This window comes from Lontra canadensis, unplaced genomic scaffold, assembly GCF_010015895.1.
Source record: "Lontra canadensis isolate GAN:19392208 unplaced genomic scaffold, GSC_riverotter_1.0 scaffold128, whole genome shotgun sequence".
Lineage (NCBI taxonomy): Eukaryota > Metazoa > Chordata > Mammalia > Carnivora > Mustelidae > Lontra > Lontra canadensis.
In genome coordinates, this window is record NW_022631122.1 from 1,631,111 (window position 1) to 1,645,740 (window position 14,630).

The following is a 14,630-nucleotide window of genomic DNA, read 5'->3' on the forward strand; positions in this document are numbered from 1 at the left end:
CAAAAAAAAAAAAAAAAAAGGTCAAAATCAACTTTTTCAGAACTCTGAAAATTTATCATTTATCATTTATCATTTCAAGAAGAAATGGCTAAATCTCAGGACTAATAATGATCCTTGTAGCATTTCAACTTGCCCTATCCCCACCCTTCTCTCCCCAGCCCTGCTGTGGCCTTAAAGACCAACATCCTTGAATCACAGTAAAAGCTAGCAGCCCTGTAGCCACTAGAAGAGAAGGAATGAGGTTGGAGCTCCTTCAAAGCCCATTCCCAGAGATCTGTCATAACTTGTCCTGATACCTCCCTGGGAAATCCCACTCTCAGGGTTTGTCTTTATTTGATCTGACTCAGAGCTTGCCCGGCACAAACAGGATTTCCCTAAACTTTTAACAAAACCATCAGCACCAATTTTTTAACAATATAGCTGTCCGAGGCAGTAATAACAGTTGGGACAAACAATCACCTAGCCAAAACTCAATTCAAAAAATTAAAAGGAAAAGCTGGGGAGTGAGATGTCCATAGGGACTGTGAAATAGTCCACTATATTCTGAGGAATCTGGAAAGCCACATGCATGCATAGGACTGGACATGTGCCTGTGGTCATGCACAGAGTCAGGAAAGACCTGAGAATGCTGCAAGCTCTCACCTCTGGCTGATCCTGAGGCCCTGCACAAATGGAAGGTGAAGGCAGGGTGGTAAACTTCCTGCCCGAGTATTATAGCATGATCTCAACGCACACAGAGAGCCCTTCAGCAAATACTGCGAGGTCTATTGGTTCCAAGCATTTACAAAAATCTCTATTCAAACGATTAGCTGACCCCTAAGCTGAGTACAAGACTTCAGTGGCCACACATAACAAAGAAAACAGACTTTACAGAATATCAGAAGAGGTTATAAACAAAAAAACTACTATTACCAGTAGCAAAAATAACGAATCCTAGGGAGAGGAGAGAATCTGATTTCCAAAACTGCCACATTATATGATTTTAAATGTCCAGTTTTTAACAAAAAATTACAAAACATGCAAACAAATTAAAAAAAAAAAAAACCAGTATGGGGGTACCTGGATGGCTCAGTCAGTTAAGTGTCTGCCTGCAGCTCAGGTCATGACCCAGGGTCCTGGGATTGAGCCCTGCATTGGGCTCCCTGCTCAGCTGGGAGCCTGCTTCTCCCTCACCCAATTCTCCTGCTTGTGCTCTCTCGCTCTCTCTCAAATAAATAAAATCTTGAAACAAAACAAAACAGAACACTGTGGCCCATTTGCAAGGGGAAAAAAAGAAACAGAAACTGTCCCTGAGGAAGTCCATACATTGGACTAACTGGACAAGGATTATAAATATGCTATTTTAAATATGTTCAAAGGAAAGTATGCCTAAAAAACTAAAAGAAAGTATGAGAGTGGTATCTCACCAAGTAGAGAATGTCAATAAAGAAAAAGCACAAAATGGAACCAAACAGAAATTCTAGATGTGAAAGGTACAATAATAAAAATGGAAATCCACGACACGAGCTCAACAGCAGATCTGAGCACATAGAGAAAAGATTCAGCAACATGAAGATATGTCAATTCCACTCATCCAGTCTACGGAATAAGAAAAAATAAAAATGAAGGAACATGAACAGAGCCTGAGAGAGCTATGGGACATCATCAAGTGTACCAACATAGGAGCAAAGAGAGCCCCTGGAGGAGAGAAGAGAAAGGAGTAGAAAGAATATTTGAAGAAATAATTACCGGAAGCTTCCCAAATTTGATGAAAAACATAAATCTATGTATCTAAGAAACTCAATGAACTCCACACGGGATAAATTCAAAGAGATCCACACCCAGACATCATCATAAAGCAGTCAAAGGACAAAAGAGAGTCTTGAAATCCCCCAGACAAAAGAGACTGGTCACATACAAGGGACCCTCAATAAAATTAACTCTGATTTCTCATCAGAAACCAGCAAGGCCAGACTACAATGTACAGTGGAATGATTTCCAATGTGCCGAAGCGGGGAGGGGGAGCCTGTCAACCAAGAATTCTTTATCTGGCAAAATTATCCTTAAAAAATAAAGGAGAATTGGGGCGCCTGGGTGGCTCAGTGGGTTAAGCCGCTGCCTTCGGCTCAGGTCATGATCTCAGGGTCCTGGGATTGAGCCCCGCATCGGGCTCTCTGCTCATCAGGGTGTCTGCTTCCCTTCCTCTCTCTCTGCCTGCCTCTCTGCCTGCTTGTGATTTCTGTCTGTCAAATAAATAAATAAAATCTTTAAAAAAAAATAAAAAATAAAAAAAATAAAGGAGAAAAAGACAACACTGGATATCCCTTCCCTGTAAGTCTTCCGTTACGAACACAAGAGAATAAAAGACAAACCCTCTATTTACTGCTAGAAGAGACAGAGGCTGGCCACCTGATCACCATACTCTCTCCCCTTTCCTCTGGGCACACAACCAGATAACATTGCCCAGTTTTCTGTGATGTCCAATGGGGCCACGTGCCTGAGCAAACTGAAGGTGAGCAGAAGTAACAGAGATCCAACCCATGTGGGAATCTTGTGATCTTTGCTCTATTGTAGCCCAATGCAAATGACAAAGCAGCCTAGGAAGCTGCAAAACCCCAAGTTCAAGAGAATCTAGGGCTCTGAATGGTCAGGGGAGCTGGGTAACAGGAGAGCTGCCTCCTCAGAACATTCATATTTGAATTTTAACTTTTATTAGGCTAACTTAAGTAAACATCTATTATATTGCCCCATAGAGATTTCATTATATTAAACCACAGAGGTTTATCTGGGGGAAAAAAATCAAAGAGAAATTAAGACATTCCCGATAAATAACAACTAAGAGAATTCTTCACTAGCCGACTTGCCCTAAAAGAAATAATAGAGAGTCCTTCAGGCACAAATGGAAGAACACCAAACAGTAATTCAAATCCACATGAAGAAATACAGAGCACTGATAAAGGCACCTATAGAGGTAAACAAAAATGACAGTATAAATTTATTTTTTGTCTGTAAGTCCTTTTTTTCCCTTACCTGATTTAAGAAGCAATTGAGTAAAATAAATTATAAATCTTTTTATAAGTTGTAAAAGTATATTAAAAGTTTATAAAAGTGTAGAGGAAGTTTATAAATTATAGTAGAAAAAGTTTTCATTTAAAAAGTAATTATAAATGTGTTACATTGATGGGCACGTAGTGTATGTAATTTGTTGTAATAACAGCATAAAGAGGAAGAAGGAATGAAGATATTGCAGAGCACAATTTTTAGACACTGTTGTCATTAAGTTGATATTAATCTGAACATTGTTACAAATTAAGATGTTAATTGTAAGCCCAGGGCAATCACAAAGAAAATAATTCAAAAATATATGATAAAAGAAGCAACAAGGGAATTAAAATGGTGCATGGGAGTAAATCAATTTAGCACATCAATAGAAAAATTACCAGATAATATTCAAAAAGAATATATATGTGTATATATGATAAATAGATGAAAAGATAATCAATCTCACCAGTAAATAGAGAATGGTTATTTAAAATAGTGAGATAGGGGCGGCTGGGTGGCTCAGTGGGTTAAAGCCTTTGCCTTCGGCTCAGATCATGATTCCAGGATCCTGGGATCAAGCCCCTCATGGGCTCTCTGCTCAGTAGGGAGCCTGCTTCCTCCTCTCTCTCTTCCTGCTTCTCTGCCTACTTGTGATCTCTGTCTGTCAAATAAATAAATAAAATCTTTTAAATAAACAAATAAATAAAATAAAATAAAATAAAATAGTGAGATATTTTTATTCCATCAAATTGGCAGAACTTAAAGATTTGTTAACAGTATACAAGAAAATGAGGACACTTGTACCCTGGACATGGGAAACTTGGTGCAGCCTTTGGGGAAGGCATTTTGATTGAGTGCAACAGTATTTAAATTGCATGTGCCTTTTCATCCACTGAGAACATGACCTTGAGCAAGACACATCTCTGAACATCTTTTTTTTAAAAACCTGATTGATAGTTGACTCAGATGAGAAACATAAAAACACTTTATTATAAAAATACAATAGCAATGTGCCTTCTGCTGTTGTTAAACAACCTCTCCTTGCAGAGAGATGTGTCTACTTTGAGAAAAAGTGAAAATGCTTGGCTAAAAACCTTTCAGGGTAGATCTGGGTCTCTAGAGCCTGAATGCAGACAGTCTTCTGCTTATGGGAGGAAATGGTACAAAGAAGAAGGGGAGGTAGAAAGGGGAAAATAAGGCTGTGTCCTTTATGATATGTCCATTTCCAGGATTCTTTCTTGCCTCATTACCACCCCCCCCCCCAAAAAAATGATCAGTAACATTACTAAATTTATCTGAAACTGTGGATGCATCCCAGTTTCAAATAAATAATTTCTAGGTCCAACACCAGTCCTCGTGTATTTCCAGCATGTAAACCCATCACACACACACACATGCACACACACACACACACACACACACACACATACACACACTCTCTCTCTCTCATACAAACACTCACCGCCCTATGACATGCCCACTAACCCACCACCTACCCAGCTCACATAATATTCCCCCTCCCTTAGTTGATAATCTAAAAGCCAACATGGAGTTTCCATTGGCTAGATTATTCCTGTGATATATGGATTGGTAAAAAAATAAAATGAAATAAAAAGATCCTTCTTCTGATGCAGGAGAATATTTTTTCCTTAGTTCACGTGCTGGTGAATTCTTAAGAGCTATAGCAAACCAACGTGGGCTAGCCCTGGAGGACAGGATGCTCACTGCTGTGCCGTCACAGAGGGACTCTGGGAGAAAGGCCTCGAGCTTGACCCACCCAGCAATACAGGGAGGTCATCTGCCCCATAGAGATCTGGGTGTGGCCAGCTCTCATTGTGACTGCAAATGGCAGGAACCCACACCTGTTACACCTCACCTGGGTCACCTAACCTCCCTGAGGCTGGGATGACCAGAAATACTGTTGGGCAAATAGTCTCATGCCTAGTGTATGAAGGCATAGAGGAAAATAAATCAGGATTCACTTCACAAGGTAAGTATTTTGCTGGTAAAATCACTTGGCAAATTGCATGAAGAAGCAACCTTGCCTGCCAGCACCAATATCGAAAGGTAAGCTGTCATCCTGGAAAAATAATTAATCCCTGGCAGGGATTAATCCATTGGCAGTGCAATCGACATGGTGGGAAGGATGAGAGGCAGAGAGGCATAGAAAGAGGGGAAGGAAAAAGAGAAGAGAATGGGCAGGGGGGCACAGAGAGAGAAGCTAAGGAAAGAATGACAGAGCAAACATTTCCAAGGCGTCTCCTGACCACCAGCCACTGCCTCACAAACGTCCCCTCCTTTGATCCTCACAAAGCCCTATGAGGCTGGGACTCATAAGTCCATCTCACAGATTGGTCAATTGAGGTACAGTGGATTTAAGTAAACGACCCAAGATGCACACCGAGCCAGAACTTAAACCCCTTCCCTCCAGCTCCAGACGCCAGGCTCTGTTACAACACCAGTCTGCCTCTCAGAAAAAAAATGGAATATGAAGGAAATTCCCATTCTTCCATTGTTCTACTAGAAGACAGACTGAGAAACCCACTGGGCTCTTTCTCTGCTCTGTCTGCTCATTCAAGGCTCTAACCACATGTTACTGGAAATCACGGCTTACTGGTCTACCTCCCGCTAAACAAGTTCCCTGGGGGCGGAAATGTATCTTCCATCTATGAATCAGGACCTGCCATGGGAAAACTCTGGCCCACGTCCTCACACCTGCCATCCATTACAACTGAATCCAGGGGAGCTGTCCCGGGATCTGGAGGTCTTTAGATCCCACCAGTGCTGCATTGTCGGGAGGCTGGTGAACTTGGAACTGTCTTGTCATTCTGATGGAAGCCTCCAGCTTTTCCACTTCTTCTGGGGACTCCTCATTCATCACTCCCCAGTGCAGATGCAGACTTAGTAATTCTTTGGGACAGTCCCAGTTTCATGTAGATGACTTCTTCCCCAATCAAAGCAATTTGCTAAGGGTTCCAGAGTTATTACTGTACTTTATTAAATAAATATAAGACATTTTGTATAGATAAATTCTCAAGTCAGAGGTAATCCTTTGTTGGCCCACAGACCTCTTCTTAGTCACTTTACTAATACTCTTAAGGATGTCATGACCTTGAAAGTTAATAAGGAAGAAGAAGAGATGGAAAGGATGTAAGAGAGTCCTATAATTTAAAAATGATTGGCCAAGTTTTTAAATTTTGAAGATGGACAATGGGTACACGTGGATTATTATGCTAATGGTTCTCCTTGGGTATATGTTTTAAATTTCTCTTAATAAATATGAAATGAATATATGTATTTTAAAAAGTCAAGAAAGACAAGTGTGTGTGTGTGTGTGTGTGTGTGTTTGTCTACACATACAAATATAAATAAATATATGGGGGGAGGGCAAAGTAAAAAACATTTTAAATGTTTTTATTTTTTTAAGTAAAGAAGCATTATAAATAGGCAAAAAATAGAAAATGCCAATAAACAAAAAGGGGAGGAAAAAAATCACCCTGCCAGAAGAAACTACTTAAGCGTTCTAAATGTGTGCCCCCCCCCGACATTCCTCCAGATGTACATACTTACACAAAAGTGTGATTACATACACTGTTTCCAACCTGCTTTAACATTATGAATAACAATGTTTTGGCTTCCCATGCTTTTTATCATTTCTCTGTCTGCCCTTTACTGGGATTTGTCATCATTTGTTTATAGGACCTCTAAATATGTTATAAAATGAATGTACTGTATTTCCTTGACCAATCCCCTACTCTTGGACATTAGACTGGTTCCAAATTTCTGGCTCTTATAACCAATTCCTGAATTGTCTCAACATTTTGAATCGATGCCACTCATCTAAAAGGGTAGAACTCAAAAGTACACTACCAACAGTGGTTCTGAAACCATGTGGCATCCACTCCTGACCTAAATTTCATTTTTTCCTCTGGATGTTTTAAATTTCTAAATTCCTTCTTTTCTGTCACCAAACCATTTTCTGCTTCCAAACACTCCTCCTCCTGATTTTCACTCCTTTCCCAGCTGCTCATCTGCCAGTTTTTCTGAAATCCCTTTTCCTTTCCCTTTTGTGAAGTCCACTTCTGCTCTGTCTTCTGCTTTACTCTCATCCACTCACCCTCCGTCCTATTGACTCTTTCCGTCCTTTGAAGCCTACTGTACAAAAGACACACGCGAGGCCCTGTGGGGATCAAAGGGTGAGAGCTCCACATCTAGGGCCCTAAAGGAATTCAGAGTCTAACTGGAGATTCAAGGGACATGGACACAATGGTAAACCCGTAAATTGGCTCTCTGTGGGGGAAAGAACCCTTGATGGATGGGTTTGACAATTTGTATGCTATAAAATATTCCCACCATGGCCAGGCTACCAACACGATGTCACTGACCCCAGAGGTGAGAAGAGATGCCTATAAGCCAGCTCCCGGACAAACTGCATGTGCTTGAAAGGCTAAAATATATACCTATGTGCAATACACATATATGTGCATGTGTGCATGCATAGATGTACATGTGTGTATTTTAGCTCCTTGTGTTCACGTAGTCACATGCATGTATATGTACATATAACCAGACAAGACAACCAGAGCAGACACTTAATGACTAGGCAATCCTGTCACCATCATCTTCTTCATCATCAATATTTACTGAACATTTACAATGGGTCCAGCCCAGTGTTCAGTGTTTTAAATGCATTGCTTTACAACACACTCCTAGGAAGAGATGTCATTACTACTGCCAATTTTGCTATTTGGCCCTTGCAAAATTGGAGTCTTGAAGAGGAAGATAATTTGTCCTTGGTCACTCAGGGTAGTTAGTGGTAAAGCCTGGATCCAATCAAGGTCTATCTGATTACAGAGCCCAAGCTCTGATGACTGCCCTCTCCTCCAGCTTCATGCCAGGGAGAGAAGCCTCAGGGCTCCACACCTTGGATTCCAGGGGGCAGACTGGCCTTGAGTCCCCAGCATGGACTGGCATTCCTGCCCAGCCACATGACTCCCTTGTGTCACCAATGCATCTCTTCTCCAGTACACAATGAAGGCTGGTCAGTGACACCCTAAGTTGCCCTTGAACTTGCTAGATACTCCTCTCTCCATTTAGCTCTCTTCCCTTTCCTACCAGAAGCCTCCCTGGGTCTTCCTTCTTTTAACTATAGCTTTCTTGTGCCTATGCATTTACATTTGTCTTTGGAGCTCTTTTCTTTTTTTTTTTTTTAATTTCTATCTCCTTATCCATAATCATTGATAATTCTTCCTTTGAAACCCGAGAGACAAAGAATGAGTATAACTGAAAGGAACGTGAGAGAGAGAGAGAGAGGCAGGTGGAAAGCTCAGGGGGATGGCCAGATAGTGGTGTGTCAGCCAGGCGAGATCGCCATTCGAGAAGCACACACGTGTGTATCAACTGCAGAGTCTGTGTAGGAATTCTGCAATCATTCACCCATTCCTTGACCCTAGGGGCTTGAATCTAGTTCCACAACAGAGAGAACAGAGAATCTTGGACAGCATTTAGCAGAACACCACTGAGATGATGAAAGAACTAAAAAACGAGATCGATGATGGCAGGTTACATACACCAGGAATCTTCCTGCTGACGTAGGAGGCTGAGGGGAGAACGAGACCTCATTTTCCACTGAAGGAAGGAATGAGAAATTTTTTGAGTGAACTCCATGTGCCGGGCACTGTGTTTAGCATTTTATGTACATGATCTCCCACAACTTACAGGAACCCTTCAGAGCTGGCTGTAGTGACCTCCATGCTTTCCTATGGGGAACACGGTGTCCATGGGAGTTCGGGAACTTGTTCCAGGAACACAGTGGGCACATGAAGAGTCAGAAGGCAAAGCCCCATCTCATGCCATATCTTTTTCACTTTACAGACTGCCTCCTCTTGATGGGGCAGGATTCCTCAACTATAGCACTGTAGATATGTGGATCCAGATCATTCTTTGCTGTGGACACTGCCCTGCACATGTTCAGCCCCATCCCTGGCCTCTACCCACTAGCAGCCAGGACAATCTCTCAGCCTTGCGAGCTGTGACAACAAAAAACATCTCTAGACCCAGCCAAATGTACTGGGTAGACAAACCCAACTATGGTTAAGAACCACTGAGGTAGAGGGAATTCATACCATGTCTAGAGCCCCTGTTCTCCATTTCCCCTAAGTATGTTTTCTTAGGCAGTACTTTGGCCAGAAATAGGTAAGAATGTACTAACCAAGTAAGCTATTAACTTTGGCACATTTCGCTTTACATGGTGGGTTTCCTGGAAGCTGGAGAATGGACAAGACAACCAAGGCCTTTCCTTCTCAAACAGAATTTTAAAAAGAGCTGACACTGGGGGTGCCTGGGTGGGGCAGTCGGTTAAATGCCCAACTGGTGGTTTCAGCTCAGGTCCTGATCTCAGGGTCGTGAGTTCGAGATTGTGTTGGACTCCATGCCAGTGCAGACTTTGCTTAAGACTCTCTCTCTCTCTCTCCTTCTCCCCCTGCCCCACCCTCTTTATCTAAAATAAATAAATAAATCTTAAAAAAAAAAAGAGGTAATACTTATTGGGTGAGGAGACTGAGTACTATTCTAAGTGCTTCAAATGGACTGATTTATCTAATCCCTGTAACAGCCTATGGTGAGTATGATGGACATTCCCATTTTACAGATGGAGACCCTGAGGCAAAAGGAAATAAGGAAACTGCCCAGGGGTTCACCACTAATGGGTGGCATGGTAGAAATGTGAACGTGGACAGAAGGCAGCCAGAGCCTCTGCTCTTAAATCCTCCCTGATCTTGCCCCTTATTCCCATAAAGAGCCACAATTTCTTAGAGCAGCAGGAATGAGACCTATTCTCTGGGAACTATTGTCACCAGAACTAACCTTGCACAGAGAGGCTGAAGAAGACTTTCCAGCACACAGCACACCCTCCCTCCAGCACACAGCCAAGAAGACAGCACTTAGTGAGAGTCCTGGTCCCAAGGGTGGTGACTGCAATATCTCTGGCTTCTGTGAAATGAAAATTCTGAGATCCCAACCCCAAAGATTCTGATTCCACAGCTGTGGGGTCAAACCCAGGAATCTGCATCTTAGCAAGCTCCCAGGCCCTTAGAAAATGGTTCTGATGAACTTGTAGAGAAATGAGGCCCTAGGACCTTGGATCTGGGTCAGCGTAAAGGCCTGCTATGCCCTGAATGTGTGCGTGCCCCCAAATTCCGATGTTGAAATCCTAACCCCGACTACAATGGTATTAGGAGGAGAGGCCTTTGGGAGGTGTTTCAATCATGAAGGTGGAGCCCCCAAGAAGGGGTCAGCATTCTTCTACAAGAGCTCCCTTAGCTCCTTCCACCATGTGAGGACACAGTGAGAAGACACGAGCTATGAACCAGGACACAGCCATGCTAGCCCCCTGATCTTGGACTTCCCAGCCTCCATAACTGTGGGAAATAAATTTCTGCCATTTATAAGCAACCCTATCTGTGATATTTTGTTGAAGCAGCCCAGATAGACTAAGACAAGCCCCTAGCACCCAGGGGACCCAATAAATCAGCATGATCCCTGGGCTCATTTCTGCAGGTAGTGGCTTTCCTGAGAGAGATCATGAGATCAGCAGGTTGATTAGTGCTGCCTGCCACAGGTACAGGAATGAGCATAAAGATCTGCTTGAAGTGTATCTGCTGACCCTGACTGAGGGCCAAGGTCAGCTTCATTAGCCATTCCAATCTGCAAGATCTGTCTTCTGCAGCGTCTGGCAGGAGGGCTTACTGTAACAAACTATACTCCTTCCATGAGATACTGGCTGGCACACCTCATGCAACATTTGTCACAGCAGTCATTAAGATTAAAGCAGGATTAAAAGGCTGAGTGTTATTGATGGCAACCATCCCAGACCTGCCTTGACGCTTTTCATGGCCTCCATTTACCGCTGCTCACTGAGTGCCCACAGAGAACCTTACTCTCCTACTGAGAGCACATTCAGCAGCTCGGCCCCCGGACCCAGGCTGCACGGGGATGGTGGGACAGACTTTCTGCTCCTCTTGCCCCTCTACAGGAATGCTCAGTCCCGCCACCGGCCAGAGGACTTAGACAGCAGGCAGATGGTCCTCCACAGACTGAAGGAAAAGAAATGCCTCGTGAAACAAGGAGCTATGCCCACCTTTACATCTGTCTGCCCAATATCCAACACACAACTAAAAGGCCCATAGGAGGACTAAGAAATATCTATGAGAGGAAGGAAGGAAAGAAAGAAGGAAGGGAGGGAGGGAGGGAGGGAGGGAAGAAGGGCGGGCCAGATAGGAATATTTATTTTTTTTAAGATTTTTTTTTTATTTATTTACTTAGAGAAAGAGAGAGTGAGAGAGAGGGAGGGAGAGAGAGAAGCACACGAGCCAGGGGAGGGGCAGAGAAGCAGACTCCCCGCTGAACAGGGAGCCCAATGCAGGACTCGATCCCAGGACTCTGGGATCATGACCTGAGCCGAAGGCAGATGCTTAACTGCCTGAGCCACCCAGACATCCCAGACAGGAATATTTAAAACTGTTCTTGGGAGAAGTGCTGTTCACGTGACAAGAAATACGTTCATCATCACGACCCTTCCAACGTCCATGAGAATCCCGTCCTATCCCTCCACCCTCCATGGCTGGTTATATGAGGTCTGCCCTTCCCAGGCCAATGGGGCCTCTGTCCCCTCCCTGATATTCTGTCTTTCCCCTACGCTACTCTGTTCTCCACCCCCAGCTCTTGGCACACATCAATAAATCATAGCAAAAATTATAGTGAAGTTCACCATATGTATCCTTTAGGCCCATTTTACATGGATTTCCTTGTTTTGTCTTCCCAACAGCTCTAAGAAAGAACTATCTTCATCCCTACTTTACACTTTAGAAAACTGAAGTCGAGCTGGCCTCCTCCATGAAGCCTTTCCTGACTGCCCCTGGCTGACAGTTCTGTGCCTTCCTCTCACTTCCCAGCCTCCTCTGGAGCCCATCATAGCCCCCGCAGGCACCGGCATGTCATTCTTCACCTGTATGTGGGTCTGTCTGGGGTCCTAGCGATGGCCACAACTATCATACTATATCAGCATCCCAGAGCTGCCACAGAAAGTACCACAGACTGGTTGGCTTCAACAACAGGAAGTTACTTCCTCACAGTTCTAGAAGCTGGAATCTGAGGTCAAGGTGTAGCAGGACTGGTTTCCCCTGAGGTCTTTTTCCTCAGTTTGCAGATGGCCGTCTTCTGTGTCCTAATCTCCCCTTCCTACAAGGACTCGAATCATATTGAATTAGAACTTCATGTTACTTTAATCACCTCTTTAAAAACCTTACTTCCAAATAGAGCCACATTCTGAGGTCCTGGGGGTTAGGTCTTCACACATGAATTTGAGAGGGTGTAATTCAGCCCCTCACATGTGAGTCATGGTTCGTGGCCCACAAGGAAGAATCACATTTGTCACCTCATCTGGCTGTATGGAGTCAGCCGGGGCTGTAAGGAGAGCAGGTATGATGATTATTACTATTTTTATCATCCTCCTCACCTCAGCCTTCACTTCCTGACAGGAAGGCCACAGCTTCACCCCGGGAAGGGCCATTCCCAGCCACAGCAGGAAACCTCTCTTCACAAGGTCTTCACACTTGAGGGGATGGTTACCTCAGGGCTGAGTGAGCTGACCCCTCAAAGTACCCCAGGAGGTGCTCCTTCTTCCCCCCACAGCACCCAACACTGCCCTTGAACTGAGCTGGGGGACAGTCGCCAGTCCCAAAGACTGAGGAAGAAGCCACTAGAAGCCACCTCCACACCCAGACGGACAGCTCGAAGTGCTGTTTGCACCAGAGAAGGCAGAGAAGAAAGAGCTGATGTGAGGTGCTCACTGTCCCGTAGTGGCCAGGACCTCGTGGATCTCTTCCTTGGGTCACTCCTGGCCGGAAGGCTCCTGCCTGACCCTGATTCAGGTCTCTGCTCTCCCACACTGAGGCCTGTGTTTGGCCCAATGTGGGGGCCGGGGCCAGAAGCACAGCGATGGGGAGACGCTGGGGGCCTGGCCCCTCTGAAAGGTTCCCTCCTCTTCGCTGTCAGCTCAGAAGCCCTGCTTCTCAGCAGCCGGGATCCCTCAGAAGCTCCTAGGGCACACAGGGCAAACCTCTTCTCCCAGACCCAGCCAGGCGCAGTTTCTTCCAACAAATCAGGCCTTGGTGCCTCTGTGTTTACGCCCTGACCCGTGGTTGAGGCCTATTTTCTCTCCCCGGGCTGTGACCCTACCTCCCAGGATGCCTGCCATATGTCTGTTGATTTTTCTCCTTCCTGTCTTCTCACAGTTTCCCTGTCTTCCCCATCTGCAAATGGCATTTCTTGGGGTGGGAGAGAGGCCCCAGACCGCAGGTATGTGTCCTGTCTCTGCCCGGCCCAGTCAAAGGCAAACGCCTGCGGTGCCCAGTCCTGGCGGGAAGAGAGGAACGCATCCCAGGCGTGTGGTCAAAGGAAAACCCTGCTCCTTCATGGCTGACTATTTCAGGGGGCAGCTCTCTCCTCGCCTGGGACGATTTTTACTTTGGAAAGATGACTTCTCCTGTCTGGGGGCTCCTGCCCTGCCTAGGGAAACAAGGGGGAATGAAACCACCAAGCGGTGTTGAGCCCAGAGAGTCATGGGTTCAAATCCTCTGCATCCTTTCTTAAGTGTCCCGAACCTTCCTCCTCTGGAAAAGAGGGATGCTCCATGGGGGGGGTGGGGGGACACGGCACAGCCACCCTGGCTTGGCTCTGGTCAGGGTGAGGTGGCAACATCCCATAATGCCATCTTCCTTCCCACCCCATCCCACAGGGACCACACCAGCACGAGGAAAGACACTGGTGCTCCCACGCAGGGCGCCCTCCCAGTGTGGAGCCGCACCCTGGAGAGCTGCCCAGAAGCAATAGGCTCTGTGTCACTCCACATCAGCCTCTTGGGCCCTGGAGTTCCCTTCAGTCACCAAACCACACTGTCACATTTTCGGTTCAACAGTGGGGGGGGGGGGTGTCCTGTAGCTGTTTCCCACCTCTAACCCTCCCCACCTTGGCCTTCCCCCATCCCTCTGTCCCCATGCCCCTGAGCCAATGCAAATCACCAGGCATCTCTCCTACAACACTGCCCTGAGAGGTTTCTGCCCCACTTGTGGAGTTCAAGTCCTTCCGGTTCAAATGCCAGCTCAGTTCCTTACTGGCTGTGCGACTTAGGGAAGTGGCTTAACCTCTCTGAGCCTCAATATCCTCATCTGCAAAATCAGTGGGATTGGTGGCAATATCCTCCTCCCCCAGCTGATGACGAGGTTAAATGAGATGCCGCCCCAGGGACACTGGTGCAGGGTGGGAGCTCAGTGGATTGCCGGGCCCCTCCAATAGGCTGGCACTCCTGGCGGGTGGGCAACGCAGCCCTGGGGACCCTTCTGTGCTGGCGATCTATCGGGGCTCAGAACCCTGACCAAGCTCCAATCTCAGCAGAACCATGGGTGATTTCTGCACAGCCCCCGAGCCACCCTTGACCAGCAGGGGGAAGTGGCTTGAAATAAAAATTTCAATGTGTGGCTTCTACCCAACTTCCCCCCTCACCCCAACCCTCAACCTCCAACCCCACTCCCAGGTATCCCCAGAGTTTACGC